The following is a 17,358-nucleotide window of genomic DNA, read 5'->3' as shown; positions in this document are numbered from 1 at the left end:
CATAAGTATTGGGATACCATAAACCTGCATTCACCGAGCCTTGCAAATATCTAAGGATTCTTTTTACAACTATGTAATGAGATTCCTTAGGGTTAGATTGATATCTAGCACAATAACATATTGAGAACTGAATGTCTGGCCTACTAGCAGTTAAGTAGAGTAGAGAACCAATCACACCTCGGTACAATTTGCTGTCTACTGACTTACCATTTTCGTAAGCGCAGAGGACAGTGTCAATGCCCATAGGGGTAGATATTGGCTTGCAATTATCAAGTTCATACTTCTTCAATATCTCCTTAGCATATTTAGTTTGACTGATGAAGATGCCATTTTCCCTTGTTTGATTTGAAGTCCAAGGAAGAAGTTGAGTTCTCCCATCATTGACATTTCAAACTTAGTCTGCATCTGCTTACTAAATTCCTTGCACATTGACTCGTTAGTGGCACCAAAAATAATGTCATCAACATATATCTGAGCCAGTAGGGTATCTTTACCCTTCCTCTTAATGAATAAGGTTGTATCAGCTTTACATCTGACATAATTTCTAGTCAGCAGGAAATTGGTCAGCCTCTCATACCAAGCACGTGGTGCTTGCTTGAGACAATATAGAGCCTTTTTGAGTTTATAAATGTGGTTTGGGAACTTGGGATCCTCAAACCCTGGAGGCTGATTAACATAAACTTCCTCGTTTATAACTCCATTAAGGAATGCACTCTTAACATCCATTTGAAACAATTTAAAGTTCATATAACTTGCATATGCACATAAAATTCTTATAGCCTCTAGCCTTGCCACTGGGGCGAAGGTCTCACCGTAGTCAATACCTTCTTGCTGACTATAGCCCTGAGCTATAAGTCTTGCTTTGTTCCTGACCACATTCCCTTGTTCATCCAGTTTGTTGTGGAAGACCCATCTTGTTCCTATGGTCTTCTAGCTTTTTGGATTTGGCACTAAGTCCCATACTTCATTTCTTCTGAATTGATCAAGTTCTTCTTGCATTGCACTCATCCAGAACTCATCGTGCTCAGCTTCAGTGAAGTTCTTTGGTTCTTGAACTGAGACGAATGCTACGTTGCTGAGGTATCTCCTGAGTTGATTTCTTGTCATCAGGGTGTTTTCAGCAGCATCAAGAATGGTACTTTCTGAGTGACCTCTTCGTATTCTGATCTCTTTTGGTAGAGTGATGTCTTGAGCTGGTTGTGTTTCAACAATCTCTGCAGGTATAGATTGGTCAGTGAAAACTATTTGAGTTTCGCTTTTACCTTTGGTCAGCCCTTGAGGTAGTGACTCAGCGGCTGTTTTTTGGTCAGCGGGTGCTGAGTATGGATCATCCTCAATCAACTGCTTGTCTTTTCCTGCAGGGTTAGTTTCATCGAACTCAATATGTACTGACTCTTCTAAGACCTGAGTTCGTTTATTGAAAACTCTATATGCTTTGCTGTTTGTTGAGTAGCCTAAAAAGATAGCTTCATCAGCTTTTGAATCAAACTTAGCAAGGCTGTCTTTAGTATTTAGAATGAAACATTTACAGCCGAAGGCACGAAAGTATCCAATGTTGGGCTTTCGTCCTTTCCAAAGTTCGTAGGGAGTCTTCTTTAATATGGGCCTGACTAGAGCCCTATTAAGTATGTAACAAGCTGTGTTGACAGCTTCGCCCCAAAAGTACTTTGGAAGCCTATGCTCACTCAGCATTGTCCTGGCTATTTCAACCAAGGTTCTATTTTTCCTTTCAACAACCCCATTCTGTTGAGGCGTTCTAGGAGCAGAAAAATTATGGTCAATGTCGTTGGCTTCACAGAATTCAACAAACTGTTGGTTTTTGAATTCTCCACCATTATCACTTCGGATGTGAGCTAACTTAAGGTCTTTATCATTTTCAAGTTTTCTTACTAAAGTTGAAAACGTCTCAAAGGTTTCATCCTTGCTACTCAGCAAGATGATCCAAGTGTACCGAGAAAAGTCATCTACAATGACCAAGGAAAATCTCCTACCACCCAAGCTCAGCGGCTGGACTGGTCCGAAGAGATCCAAGTGTAGCAACTCTAATGGACTCTTAGTTGAGACGATGTTTTTACTATGAAAAGATTGTTTGGTTTGTTTTCCAGCTTGACAAGCGTTGCATAATTGATCTTTTTCGAACTTAAGTTCTGGCAGTCCCTCAACTAATTGCTTTCTTGCTAATTTGGCCAGGAGGTCCATGCTTACATGACCAAGTCTCCTGTGCTATAGCCAGGAATTTTCTTCCTTTGACACTAAGCATACAGTTTTTGAAAATTTCTTTTTTAAATTCAGCATAAAGACATTATCAATACGAGGGGCAGTTAAAATCAACTCATTTGTTTTACCCTCGAATATTTTACATCCAGTGTCATCAAATATAACTTTTCTCCCATTATCACATAGCTGAGCTACGCTGAGTAAGTTATATTTGAGTCCGCTGACTAGGGAGACTGACTCAATAGTAGGATTACCACCAACGATTCCTGACACTACTATCTTACCCTTTTTATTGTCTCCGAAACTTACGCTTCCACCTCGTTTACACACAAATATGATGAACTGAGTTTCATCACCAGTCATATGCCTCGAGCATGCGCTGTCAATGTACCACATCTTTGACTTCTCAGCACACCTCAGGCTTACCTGCAATATAGCTAGTTATCTTTAGGTACCCAAGTCTTTTTGGGTCCTTGTTTGTTAGGCTCAACAGGTAAAGCATCATATTTAATCTTATGACGACATACTTGGACAGTGTGTCCATTTTTCCCACAGAAGTCACAGTTGACCTTCCGTTTAGGATATCTCACTAACTGGTCAGCACCCCAGTGCTGAGCATGCCAGCACACTTTTGTGGTGTGTCCTTTCTTCCCACAGAAGTCACACTGGACATTCCGCTGAGGATTCCATCTTTGCTGACTAGTACTTCGGTACTGAGTGTTTAGAGGAATATTTCTTTTATTCGGAACTTTGAGTTGGTTCTACGTTGGACCTCAGGGACAAACTTATGCATAATTTCTACGTTGCTATGCAAAGTTGAGTTGTCTTGGAGAAGATATCGAAGGTCACTCAGTTTGACCTCTTCAATCTCGTCACATCACCTGCTGAGTGCTCTAACCTTCTTGTTATACTTTTTGACAAGTGTGTAGAGGTCACTCAGGGCATTAATCATTTCATTTCTGAGCAAGGGTAGTGATATTACCTCAGTTGAGTGTACCTCATTGTCAGATGCAATGGAGGGGTCAGCGTGCTAAGAAATACAAGGCTCAGCAAGCTCATCAGCCATGAAGCAGATCTTTGCTGACTCAGTGGCATCAGCTTCTGATGATGATGACTCATCACTATCACTCCAGGTTGCCACCATTGCCTTCTTGCCGTTCTTTTTTCCTTCCTCAAGGTAGGACAACTTGATTTGATATGGCCAGTTTGATGACATTCAAAGCATGTGATGGGCTTTGAGCTGTCCTTCTTGTACTTGCTGTCGTGGGACTCAACTTTGTACTTGTCAAACTTCTTGTAAGGCTTCTTGGAATATTTATCATTCTTTCTGAACAGCCTTTTCATCTTTCTAGTGAACATTGCCATTTCTTCATCGTCTGTTGAGCTTCCATCAGTGGAGTCAGCTTTCATGACAAGAGACTTTTTCTTCTTGTCTTCAGACTTCTCATTCACCTCAAAGTTCTTCATTGAGATCTCATGGGTCAGCAGCGAGCCAATGAGTTCATCATACTTGTAGGTGGTTAAGTCTTGAGCTTCCTCAACAGCAGTTTTCTTGGCTTGCTAGCTTTTAGGAAGACTCCTCAGTATCTTCTTGACTTGCTCTTCCTCAGTAAAGATCTTGCCAAGTCTCTTGAGCTCGTTGATTATGTTTGTGAATCTTGAGTTCATGTCAGAGATTCCTTCATCATCATTCATTTCAAATAGCTCATACAACATCATGTGCTGGTTCACCTTGGACTCCTTAACTTTGTTGGTTCCTTCGTAGGTGACCTCCAGTTTCTTCCAGATCTCCTGCGCTGACTCACAACCTGAAATCTTGTTGTACTCTGCAGCATCTAACGCACAGTGAAGCATGTTTATAGCCGAAGCATGATTTTGTAGCTTCTTGAGATCATCTTCTGTCCACTTAGTCTCAGCTTTAACAACCGTTTGGCCGTCAATAGTTTCAACAGGAACAAATGGGCATTGGACTATAGAAATCCATGCACTCATATTTGTTGCCTGAATGAAATTTTTCATTTTGTTCTTCCAAAAGGTATAGTTAGACCCGAAGAACAGAGGAGGCCGAGTAATGGACAGTCCCTCAGGTACAATCTGAGTTGTCTAATTTCCTGGGAGGAAACGAGTGCTGTTCTCAGCCATTGTGGGGATCAGCTCAAGATAGTTATATCTTGCTCAGTGAGCTTTTAAGCTCTGATACCATTTGTTGGTCCCGTATAACGTGACAAGGTTAGTTCCAAGGGGGGGGGGATAGGAACTATTTAAAATTTTGTCTGTTAAGGCTGACTTCTTTTCTTTAAGAAAAGGTTTACACAGTGGCGCTAAGTAGTTTTCAGACACAAGCTTAGTCAACTGGTGACTAAGTTTGTTTCTTTCCTTGAGTCAGAAGATAACACTTAAGTCTATTCCTGAATTCAGCTTCTCAGTGCACTCAACTCAGCGTGAGTTCGTTACTTAGTCAGTTTTATAGCAAGCAATATATATAAAGGAGTTTAAGGTTAAGAATATGTTACTCAGCAGACATATCCTGGTTCGGCCTCTCCGCCTACATCCAGTCCCCGTAACTCGTTCCGAGCTTTTTGAATCCTCTACTGAGCTCTTTAAAGGTAGAGCACGAAACCTTTTATAATAGAAGCTGAGTATACAAGAGTACCTTCCTCTATACCTCTACTCACTCCTATAACTACCGCTGAGTACTATAACCGAGTACTTAGCTTCTCCTTTCTATTCTTCTAGAAATGATAAAGTGTTTGTCCTAAACAACAATTGCTAAGACACTTTAGATGAATGAAATCACTCTAGACTTTTACATAATTATTGGAAATTGGTGTAAGATTTTGGTTTGCTTTTCTCACAGAACTTCAAGTATGAATTTGGTCAGCGTTTCGACTAATTGAAGATCTGCATCGAATGAAGCAATTGAGAGGCCTTTATATAGTGACACTTCAAGCACCGGTAATTTCGAATTTCGAATTTCGAAATAACCGTTGGAGGCTAACGGCTTCTTGTCATTGTCACTCAGGACGTGCTCAGTGTCGTTGGCCAATGAGATTCTTGCATCTTCTGTCTACGACAGTGCTCAGCAGCTTTTCGTCAGATAAACAGAATGTTTCGACATTTACGGCAAAGTCTTCCAGACAGCTTCTTGCGCCTTCTGAACTTTACCCAAAGTAGAAATACTTTGTCTATAAGTTGGTTCTGTTCTGCCGCTGACCTGACTGCATTGTCGCTTAACTCAGCAGCTTCCTCTTGAAGCTTTTGTTAGAAGGCTTCTCGATCCTTCTTCATGCTGAGTCGTCGTTTTACTTGATACGACTGCGTTTTATCTTCTTGGGCCGTGAGGTCTTGATCTGTTGACTTGGGCTTGACTTCCACTTATGGGCCTTTAGGCTTTTTATCTTAATGTCTTATAAATCAATAAACTCAACATTGAAAAAACACATTAGTGTGAATAAGTCAAAGCATTTAAATTTAATGTGTTAGAATATTTTTTATCATTTGCTTAAATAATTTTGTCAAATCAAAATTACGTGGAAAGGTGTTTCAACATAATTGGCTAAGTATTGCTGTTGTTTGTAAATAAATAAAGACATGAATATATTTGAAGAGGATGATTGGAATCATTATAATCTACTGAATGCATTGTATTATAAATCATGAGTTATACATCTCCTATCTCTATCACATAAAAAGCCTATACCTTTATCCACCCCTCTCCCTACATACAATGTATACATCGGGGTAATACTAAAAAAAAGAAGCTACAAATAATGGGCCTATCAAGGAGGGAACGACCCAAAGTCCCAGAAGTCCTCAAAGCCCCTCGTATATGAAGCCCGCTCCGCAGCTAAAGCCTCCTCGACGACCCGGCGGCCCTCCTCCGTGGCCCGGGGCCCTCCTCGGCAGTCCGACGTCCCTCCTCAGCAACATGACGACCCCTCTGTCTCAACCCGCATCCTCTCCGCCCAGTCTGAATGTCGCTCTGCAAATATAAAAAAAAGAGCAACAAAAGTTATACATACATATGTGCATCACATGCATACATTTCACTACACTATAATGGAATGAGAATACTCACTAGGTGGCTGGCACAATGCAGGTCGAGCTGCTCCCGGAAGTAATCAGATAACCCCACGAAATCTGTGCAAGTCTCCCTCGAAGCGTGAAGAGAATAAGGGGGATCGAAAGGCACCATCGATGTAAAGACTGGAGGGGCAGTCTCGATATCAGATCACTGAGTACTCTCTCCGGGGGGCAGGGAAGGGTACGCCTAGGGAAAGCTGCTCAGGTCGGGCGGCGCCCGGAGACTCGCCTACATAGTATGAAGGCTCGCTCGCAGGGGACGCTCTGGATGTTCGGACCCGAGTATCGTCGAAAAAATCCGACGTCCGAGCGCTCCTCAAAGAACCCTCCTACGAACAAAGGCAAAATAAATACACCCAACTATCTCACAAATAAAGAATAAGCAAACTGAGTACTCACCGGGACCACGTCAAGGCCGAAAACCTCGGCGACGGCCGCCACTGAAAACACGTCCACCGTAGGATCAACATCCATCACAATCTCAGGAGGGACTGTCAGAGTCAGGAGCATCGATAGGTAGTGAGCTCGACCCCTCGCGCGGGCCCATACGTCTCGAGACGCTAATCGGTGGATCAGGTCATGACGTATCGTCCGTAGGGGCATAATCCTCACCGCAAACATGGAGACGGGGATCTCGCCCGGAGTCCAATAAGTGACGTCAACTCCGGTAAAGCTCCGATCACCCAAATACCATGCCCGCACTCATGGGCCAATGAGTATGCACTGCTGTCTCTGGATGTGAGTAACATATGCGTAATCGGGACCGAAGTCGAGGTCGTCCCATCCAAAGGAGATCTGAAACACAAGAAAAATCAGACAAGAACAAATAAAAATCCAGCATAGTCAGGAGACGCTCACCTGTCCCAGGCTCCGTGTATCAATCCATGATAGCAATCGTGCCATTGTCGGCCTCCCCTCAGTGTTCAAATCAAAGTCCATCCACCTCGCCATAAGCGGAAGCGTAGCCCTGCGCGGACTGCTCCCGCGGACGCACGGGAGAACCCTCCTCTCGTAGGCCCAAACCTACTCATAAAAACCTGCGTCAGAAGCGGAAGTCATGAAAAGAATAAAAGACAAGCTAGTGATAGAAAACACACCAGGAGGGCAAAGGTATAACCACCGAAGTCCTTGCGGTTCCGGCAAGTCAGGTCCAAGAATCGATATAGGAATGCCAAACTAGCTCCGGCCCAATCATAGGAAGACGTCTAGGTCCCGAAAGGCCTGGACGAGGCCCGCATGTATGGTCCCGCTTTGGGTACAGAAAACCGTATCACCTAGAGCATATAGGAGAAAGCTACGAGTGGCCCTGTCCGTATCATCTCAATCACAGAAGTCTCGACGACTCAGCAGTCCGAAGGTAGTGACGAACTTCGCCGGGGTAGATCTAACGCCTGTATAGACTCTGGGACCAAGCAAAGCATCCATCTCGTCGAGGTTAACCTCGGGACGCAACATAGCATAGTAAAGGGGGACCGGGGTGTCGCTACCTCGTAATCCGGTCAGCAAAGAAAAGTCCCGGGGTGAGATCGTCATCTCCCCGAACGGAAGATGAAATGTGTGGGTCGAATCCACCCACCTCTCATAGAGGGCGCGTAGGGTACGCCTGTCACACATGCCGTTGGCACGGGGCAGCGCCAGAATAAAGGGCTCGAAGCCCAATTCCCGCACGCGGACTCTAACCGCCGTAGGAAGCAAAGCGAACCATGAATGGATGCCCTCGGTGGATCCCGAGGTGGAAATAACCTAAAAGAAACAGTACAGATAAGAGTTGGACTTAGCTAGAGTCATTATTCCTTAAGGGCCTCACTTCTATATACATCTGATAGAAATTGAGTTTAACTAGTTATTCTTTAAAGCATTAAAGCAGAAACATTGACTTCACTTTACGGCATTCATGAATAAATAGGATGTTTAGAGACTAAAAGTAATATGTTCCACTGTGCCTAGCCTGTTCTACCTTTTATCATTATTAAATACTCTTTTTCATAAGTTGAATAATTGACTTTGATACCATTTCATAATCCTTCTCAATATAAAGAATTTACACACCAAGAACACCCTGTTCTACAAGGTTCTTCTAGTAAAATTTGGTCATCAATCCCTGTGGAGACGATACTCTATTTATCACTTTATTACTTGTATCTAGTGCACTTGCTAGAGTCTGTTCAGAGGACAACAAGTTTTTGACGCCGTTACTGGGGATTGCAAGCAACAAAGTTTATCTGAAAATTTCTGTGAAACAAGGTGTTTTTAATCTGATTGCTAAGTAGTGCAGCCAGAAGTAGTTCTCCTACTGTCTATGCGCAGAGCTGGACCACCAAATTTTCCTATCGATCTTGAGTTAGAGAGAACGTGTAGAAGAAAGCAAGCGGGAGCTCGACGAGCAAGACAAAGAGAACGACAAAGAGAAAGAAGGATGGCTGGAAGAGTACCACCAGAACAACTAGTTCAACCACCTCCTGAAGGAGGAGAGAACAATAATCCACCAGTCATGAGAATCAGAGATTACTCCAGACCTACCATGGAGGGACACTCGTCATGTATCGTGCTGCCTAACGAAGGGAACAACATGTTTGAAGTAAAAGCATCCATGATACAAATGTTGCAAGCAGCAGTGCAATTCAATGGATACCAGTCGTAAGATCCAAATGGGCATATCCAGGAGTTTATTACGCTGTGCAACACCTTCAGATCAAACCGAGGAGTCTCCGATGACGTGATAAGGCTGAAGCTGTTTCCTTTTTCTCTCAAAGATAAAGCAAAGAACTGGCTAAAGAACCTACAACCAGGGACCATAGCCATGTGGGAAGAAATGGCCAGTGCTTTTCTAATGAAATACTTTCCACCTAGACAGGCCATCAAACTCAGAAATGAGGTGTCCCGTTTCGTGCAAGAAGAGGATGAATCCTTGGCCGAGGCATGGGAAAGGTACAAAGAGCTGTTAAGGAGGGTACCAAATCATGGCATCCCCATGTGGATGCAAGTACAAAATTTTTACAATGGAGTCACCAACACTTATAAAATCCAGATTGAATCCATTGCGAATGGTAACTCAGAGGATCTTGAACCGCAAGCCTTGTACGATCTAATTGAAAAATTGGTAAGCACAAGTTATAATTGGCATTCAACCAGGACTGAAGGAAAAAGAACGGCAGATGGTGACATGGTTTCAAAGCTGACAACCCAAGTGGAACAGCTTGCCAGGCAGATCAGTAAGATCAACATCTCATCTATTCATAGTGAACCACCATTTAATGATGTCTGTGATTTTTGTGGAGGACCTCATTTTAACATCAACTGCCCTGGAGTCAAGCAAGGAAAAGGTGAGCAGGAGCAATGTGACTATGCTAGATACAATCAAAGAAACCCACCAAATCCTTACTCCAATACATACAACCCAGCTACAAGAAATCATCCAAATTTCGGATGGACTGGACAGCCAAACCACCAGGAGCAACCTAGATACCAGCAGCAGCAAGGAGGACACTACCAGAGGCAGCCTCAACAGCACTACAAACAGCCTGTTCCACCTAAGGAGGATGTAGAACAGGACATGAAGACCATGATGATGCAATTTATAAAGTAGACACAGGCTTCAATCAAAAATTTGGAAACACAAGTTCATCAACTGGCTGCTTCATCATCAAAAGGAAAAGGAGTGATGCCGAGTAATACCGAACCAAATCCTAAAGGAGATGTCATGGCAATCACTCTACACTCTGGTAAAGAAACTAATCCTCCTTTGATTCCTAATAAGAGTGCAGAGTGTGCAGGTAGTTCCGGAGTTAAGGAGAAAGGACAGGAATAGTCTGTTCTAGACCTAGAGAAGCCAGCCGAGACAGGTCTTACATCTGACCACAATCAGGAGGAACCAGGGAAGAAGTCTAATCCACCTCCTCCCCATGTACCACATGTACCCTATCCGGCGAGGCTAGTAAACAAAAAGCTTGAAGAGCAAAACTCAAAAGTGCTAGACACCCTAAGGAAGTTGCATATCAACATCCCGTTCGTGGAAGCACTTGCCCAGATGCCCCACTTATGCAAAATTCTTGAAAGATATTTTGTCCAATAAAAAGAAATTGGAGAACATTTCGATGATCCAACTGAACAGGGACTGCTCTTCAATCTTACAGAACAAGCAGCAGCTCCCGAAAAAGCTAAAGGATCCAGGGAGTTTTTCAATACCATTGTAGACACCGAGTCGGAGGACCTGTGATGAAAACCCATAACAGACGGTTAAAGGGTTGATTTCAATAATAAAAAATAAAACAAAACCACGAAAGGATCCTGAGGGATCGCGTGTCGACAAATAGGCGGCTCGCGGGCGCCAAACGAACATGGGGCGTCGTCCAACACATGCCGAAGGCATTGGACGAATGCCTAGGGATCGTTGGGCGAACGCCCAACGGCGTGGGGAGAGCGCCCAGCAGCGTCGGGTGCACGCCCGACGACAGTTGGGCGCACGCCCAACGGCGGTTGGGCACGCGCCCAACATGCGCGGGGCGTCCGCCCAACACCCGTTGGGCGCACGCCCAACTTTGGGATCTGTGCCTATAAAAGGCACGGATCCCCATGCATTTGGAGAAAAAAGGAGGAGGATTTTCTAGAGCTTCTCACTCTAAAAAATTATTTTAGAGAGAGAAAGTGAATTTTTTGGGAAAAAACATTTTTTTTCCTAAAAAAATTTGAAAATTCCTAAAAGTTGAATATTTTACCAAAACACAAAAAAATCATAACTCGTGGAATCAACCGACATCAGCCGTCAATACCGATCATGAGGTATTATCCGAGGACTAGACATGTTTTATTTATTTATTTATTTATTTCCTTTATTTATTTAGTTTATAGTTTTTATTGCTTTAAGTTATTTATTTATCGCATTTATTTATTATTCCGTATTTATTTGATTCCCGTCTCGTATTAAATAAACGTTTGGTTTTGTTTTGAAATAAAAACCTCGTTTTAAAGTCCCAACATGAACTGTGACCCGATTTAAGAGTAGTTCGGGATTAAAACATTGTAAATATAGATTTTAAAAATATTTTCAAATAACGTTTTGAAATACAACATCGTTTTAGGAGTCTCTGTTATAGACTATGATCCGATTCGGGTAGTTCGGAGGCCCAAAATGATAGAATAGATTAGATTTAAAGCCTTTTAATAAATCTAGAAAGTTTGGGGACCTTTTCTGATATTCTGCTATTTCTGTCACTAAAAGCTGATTAGCGACGGACTTTCCGTCGGTAATCTGCTGGAATCTGAAAAATGCATTTTTAACCCTCCTTTCTTATTTCTTTTTGACATTTATACTTATATATATATATGTAATGAATTGATTAAAGTTATTTTGGGAATATATAGCTAGTAATTACCTATTATATAATTATCTATTTTATATTTAAACTTAATTTGTATGAATTTAACTTTGTAAAGTAATATATATGTATATATATGTATAGTTTTTTTTACTTGTTTGGACTTTTGGGATGATTAATTGACAAATGATTTTTGGGGTTATTAAATGTTGGTTTAGTGTTCATTATGTAAAAAACTATTTTGAGGAAAATGTGATTTTCTTATTTGTAAACTTTATTCATTATTTTTACATGTTTTGATTAAAAATATACTATACTTAGTATTATTTTTATTATTATATATATACCTAGTTATAGTATATATTATTTCTTCACTTATTTTTAATCTATAGATATAACCCTTATTTTAGATAAAAATTTATATATATATGTATATGCACTCTACTTTTTGGCATTTATATGTATATATTTCAAATATGTTTGCTTAGGTGATTTTTTGGATTTAATTGGTTCATTTTTATAAATATGTTCAAATAAGGTTTAATTGAGTGAAAAAAGGGGAAAATAAACCACAAAAGAAATTTCAATTTGGTTATTTAAACTAAAGGTTTCTAGAGGTTCCTAATGTAAATAAAAGGTTTTTAGTTCTTTATCATTTTCAAACAACTTCCCAAAATATCACGTTTTAAAACCTTGATCCGTTCCAACGACGGATTAAGCGAACCTTGTAATTAAAATTGTTCTTTATTTGTAAATAATAGAGCTTTGAATCGTTTTCCTAACTAAATGGTTTTGTACAAAAATAAATGGACTTGTATGCTTAATCACGTTTTTGAGTTAAAACTTCTTATTTCACATTTTCAAACACTCGAATCGTTCCAATGGCGATTCGAGTGAAAATCATGTAAATCCATGGGGTTTTGAAATGTGTCTAAATCGTTCCAACGACGATTAAGGTACAAACCATGTAAATAAACTTTCTTTTCGGGGAGTGAGATTAGTTTAGATTGAATGTATGGCTTAAGACACAATTCACGTTGTAAATAAACCAATTCTTTCTTCTATCTCCCTCTTTCTTCCATATACTCTAAATTCATGTAAATGGGTGATTCTTTACTAATATGGATTTCAATAATATGCTCAAAACGGTTTTCAAAACGAGAAAGAAAAGGTTTCAAATGAATTTTAAACTTAAAGAAATATGCGATTAGTCCGTTAGCGCCTAACATTCTAAGTAGGAGTCCGGTGGTTCAGAATCGGGCGATGTCGGGGTGCCTAGTAGCCTTTCTCCAGAAAGGAGCTAGCCTTCTCGGCTCGTACTCAAATTTTCCGAACCCTCACCGGTCTCCCGCAAGGGATCGGTGTTCATTTCCCATTCGTGGGTGGCGACTCTTCCATACTCCGAGCTCCGGCCCTGCCGAGCAGCTTGATTTCGCGATTGGTTGCTTTCGACACCAATCACAATATCTGTCGTCAACGGTGTCCACCCCCCGGGTCTTCCGGGCGAGGCCGCGGCACCTACAACCATGCTCTATTGGCAATTTAAATATTAAAAATGCATTATATGACCTAGGAGCGAGTATAAACCTTATGCCATATTCTGTGCATGTTAAGCTAGGGTTAGGAGAAACACAACCAACTAGAATGTCCATCCAGTTGGCCGATAGGTCTGTATGCTACCCTAGGGGAGTTGTGGAGGATGTGTTAGTCAAAGTAGGAAAATTTATACTGCCTGTTGATTTCATAATAATGGATATTGACGAAGATTTGCATATTCCCATTATTCTGGGTAGACCGTTCCTAGCAATAAGTAAAACATTGATAGATGTGGGAGAGGGACAATTGTTTTTAAGAATTAATGGGGAAGAGATCATTTTTAAGATGAATGAGGCTATGAGACGAGCTAACACTAGCGATGACACATGTTATTTCTTAGATGATTTCCAATGTCTATCTGATTCGTAGGAATGGGGACAGGACACATTGGAAGCACTCTTGGGAGAAGAGGTTAATCTCTGTGAAGGAACAGGTTGTTCCATCAAAACAGAAGCTTCATCAATCCATCCTGATCGAACTGTTCCCACTCATCAAGAACCTCCTAAAATACCCATTGTGCCTTTATCAAAACATGAACTAAAGCCTTTGCCATCGCACCTTGAATATGCTTTCTTGGAACCACCAAACAGAAGCTCGGTGATTATATCTTCGAAATTAACCCCTGATCAGAAAGCTCAACTCAACTCATGGAGGTGTTAAGAAGAAACAAGGATGCACGTGCATGGAAGATGGATGACATCAAGGGGATTAGTCCAACTGTGTGTGTTCATCGGATCCTGATGGAGAAAGACCACAAGCCGTGTCTCCAGCCACAACACAGATTGAACCCACACATGAAGGAGGTCGTGAGGAAAGAAGTAATCAAACTATTAGATGCAGGGATTATTTACCCCATTTCTGACAGCGTTTGGATGAGCCCTGTTCATGTAGTTCCAATGAAAGGAGGTACGACAGTTGTTTTAAATGAGAAAAACGAACAGGTCCCCACAAGAACCATAAATGGATGGAGAGTATGCGTGGACTGCCGAAATCTAAATGAAGCAATAAGGAAAGACCATTTTCCTTTGTCATTCATTGATCAGATGCTAGAACGACTAGCGGGCTATGCATTTTACTGTTTCCTTGATGGGTACTCAGGGTACAATCAGATTGCCATCCATTCTGATGATCAAGAGAAAACAACCTTTACTTGCCCCTATGGGAATTACGCTTTCAGACGTATGCCTTTTGGGTTGTGCAATGCACCTGCTACGTTTCAAAGATGCATGATGTCTATATTTCATGATATGGTGGAGCGAACTGTGGAAATCTTCATGGATGAGTTCTCCGTTTATGGAAATTCATTTGAAAGCTGTCTGAATAACCTGGAGGCCGTGTTAGTACGATGTAGAGAGTCAAACTTGGTTCTAAACTGGGAAAAATGACATTTCATGGTCACCGGAGGAATTGTGCTCGGACATCAGATCTCGGAACAGGGAATGGAGGTAGTGAAGGAAAATAGGCAAACGTTTGGCAGTGGAAATATCAAATTTTTACCTATTTCCTTTTCCCAAGATCCGTTAATCGTTATTTCATATAAGGAGGGATTGAACATAAATACCTTTATGACGATCAATCTACCGTTGCAAAAGAAGTGCCCACAACTTCAAAAGAGATAGAAACTGTCTACCAATCTGCCTCTACCCGAATAGACCTTCCAGACCTCTTAACGACAATCCCAGGTGGAAACGTGGAAGAATATGTCTAGAAGCTCCTGTACAAAAATCACGGCGATCTGACGGTTCAATCTCCGGGAATCCGCGAAATCGTGAACTGGCCTGATGTAGGAGGAACAAGAACGAATTTCTCCCTTTTGTTTGTTTTTCCTTCTTTCATGAACACAACAAAACAAATAAGTAAACGATTAGAAATCAACCGATGAATAGCAACCAAAATAGATTGCCTCTAATTAATCAATACACGATCAAGGAGTAAAAATAAAGAGATGAAATTAATTGATTCGGAAGCAAGCGGTGGAATTCCGTCCTCTACTGTAGGGTCGAAATTCTCAGTCTGCAGGGGATACTAGGGTTAGCCGAAATTCACAGTTAAGGGGGTATATACGGCCTCTTCTATCTAAACCCTAGTTAGATAGAATTAGGTTACTGAATAAGAATTTAATTCAGAATAAAATTCTTATTGTTATTATCTATAATTATATTAAATATAAAGATAATAATAACTTATTGTTATGATAATAATAGAAGCAATTTAATCTCATTAAACCTCCTAACTTATTTATCCTATAATTAATTTAATTCGTAATCATAATCTAATTATAATTGTTTAAATTAAATTAATTCCTTTATGTATTTATTATACATAAATCGCCCCCTTATACTATTGGGCCTTAGTGGACTCAGTTGGGCTTCCGTCAATTAATTAACATCTGTTTCTCTTTTGGGTTCCAAGTCTTATGTGTGACCCATTAGGTTCTTATGGCTTCTAGCCGTATACAACTATTAAATTAATTTTCTCAGAATTATATTTAATCTTTGTATAACGGAATGAGTACGCGAACTGTGATTGGCAGATCCGAAACATTCCCCTAGAGCTATAAGAAGACAGGTTGATTCTGTCGTTGACCTTTCCGTATTAGTTACAGTATAATTCGATCCTTCATCAACTACATCCTTGAACAGAATCTTATGACTATGGGCAATGTCAAGTCATATATAGCGAGACGTTCGTTTTACTTATACAGGCCGAGTTAACTCCAATTAGATAGGTTAAGTGAAATCTGCATTTCAAGTCTTAAGCTATCACCTTGCAAGGATTTAGAGTTAAGTCTTCCACAAGCGATCCTTGGACGTATCTCCCATTTATCAGGAGTGACAAATTCTCAATCCAATGTATAACTATCCTGAAATTACTTCCTGTGATACCCAACGTCTGCCGTACACACCCCAGAGTCATCCATGTTATGGATCATATTACAACAGGATCAAAACATCACATTCCATAATCCGGAATCACTAATTAACATTCCTTTGAGTCTTAGGATTACTTATACCTATTAATACCAATGAGATGAACATGTGACAAGGATAAATCTACCCATCATGTTATCTCAAGTCGGGTCCCCAATCCTAATGAACCCCTTTCATTGGATCCATGTAACTGTCTAGATATCTTCATATCTGAAGCTTGTGAGATCAGCTCTCTGTCTCGACAGAAAACATTGTTACATGCAAGTCTCAACAGTGTTATGTCAATCCCTATTCAAAACATATCACTTTACTTGGGGTGGTTTTAAGTTTATTAGTTTATTATAATGTTTCGTCTCACTTCATACTTGTATGAACACTTTATAATCACTTTAAATAAACTTAGGGATTTCCTTTTATTAGACTTATTTAGTTCTTTAAAAGAGGTTGCCTTTATACGGTTATGAAACCATATCTTATTAAAACAAATGACATAAAGAATAATTCATTTACATTAGGTTTATATCCTAGAACAATTGTCTATAGGACACTAAACCCCAACAGGTAGACAAGGCAAAGGTGGAAGTGATAGAGAAGCTGGCTGTTCCTGCTAATGTGAAAGATGTTAGAAGTTTCCTTGGACACGCAGGTTTCTACCGAAGATTCATAAAAGACTTCTCAAATATTGCATTACCACTTTCAGCTCTGTTACATAAAGATGTGGATTTCACTTTCGGAACAGATTGTATAAAGGCATTTGAGATTTTGAAAGGCAAACTGATCAATTCACCCATTCTAGCCGCACCAAATTGGGAATTTCCCTTTGAAATGATGTGTGATGCGAGCGACATATGCGTCGGAGCTGTTCTTGGGCAAAGAATTGAGAAGAAGTTTAGACCGATCTATTATGCAAGCAAAACGATGAATGAGGCTCAGCAGAACTACACCACAACAGAGAAGGAGCTCCTTGTTGTGGTATATGCTTTTGACAAATTCCGTCCATACTTGGTTTTGTCAAAAGTAGTTGTCTACACAGACCACGATGCCTTGCGCTACCTGTTCGCAAAGAAAGATGCTAAGCCGAGGCTGATACGGTGGTTGCTCTTGCTCCAAGAATTTGACCTCGAGATCAAGGATAAGAAGGGAACAGACAACATAGCTGCTGATCATCTGTCTAGAATTTCTCATACCAATAGCCAGGAACAACCAGAAATCTTGGA

The 17,358-nt window shown here is 40.8% G+C and overlaps 1 non-coding gene across 1 annotated transcript; it reads right to left on the bottom strand.

Moving 5' to 3' along the window:
• Positions 1-9,160: 9,160 nt before the first annotated feature.
• On the bottom strand, positions 9,161-9,267 carry LOC136207702 (small nucleolar RNA R71). Its single transcript, XR_010676831.1, has one exon. It is a non-coding gene; the product is annotated as a small nucleolar RNA R71 (small nucleolar RNA).
• Between the last annotated feature and the right edge of the window lie 8,091 nt (positions 9,268-17,358).

Source organism: Euphorbia lathyris, chromosome 9, assembly GCF_963576675.1.
Source record: "Euphorbia lathyris chromosome 9, ddEupLath1.1, whole genome shotgun sequence".
In the NCBI taxonomy this organism is placed as follows: Eukaryota; Viridiplantae; Streptophyta; class Magnoliopsida; order Malpighiales; family Euphorbiaceae; genus Euphorbia; species Euphorbia lathyris.
This window is presented reverse-complemented; position numbering and strand designations above follow the sequence as displayed.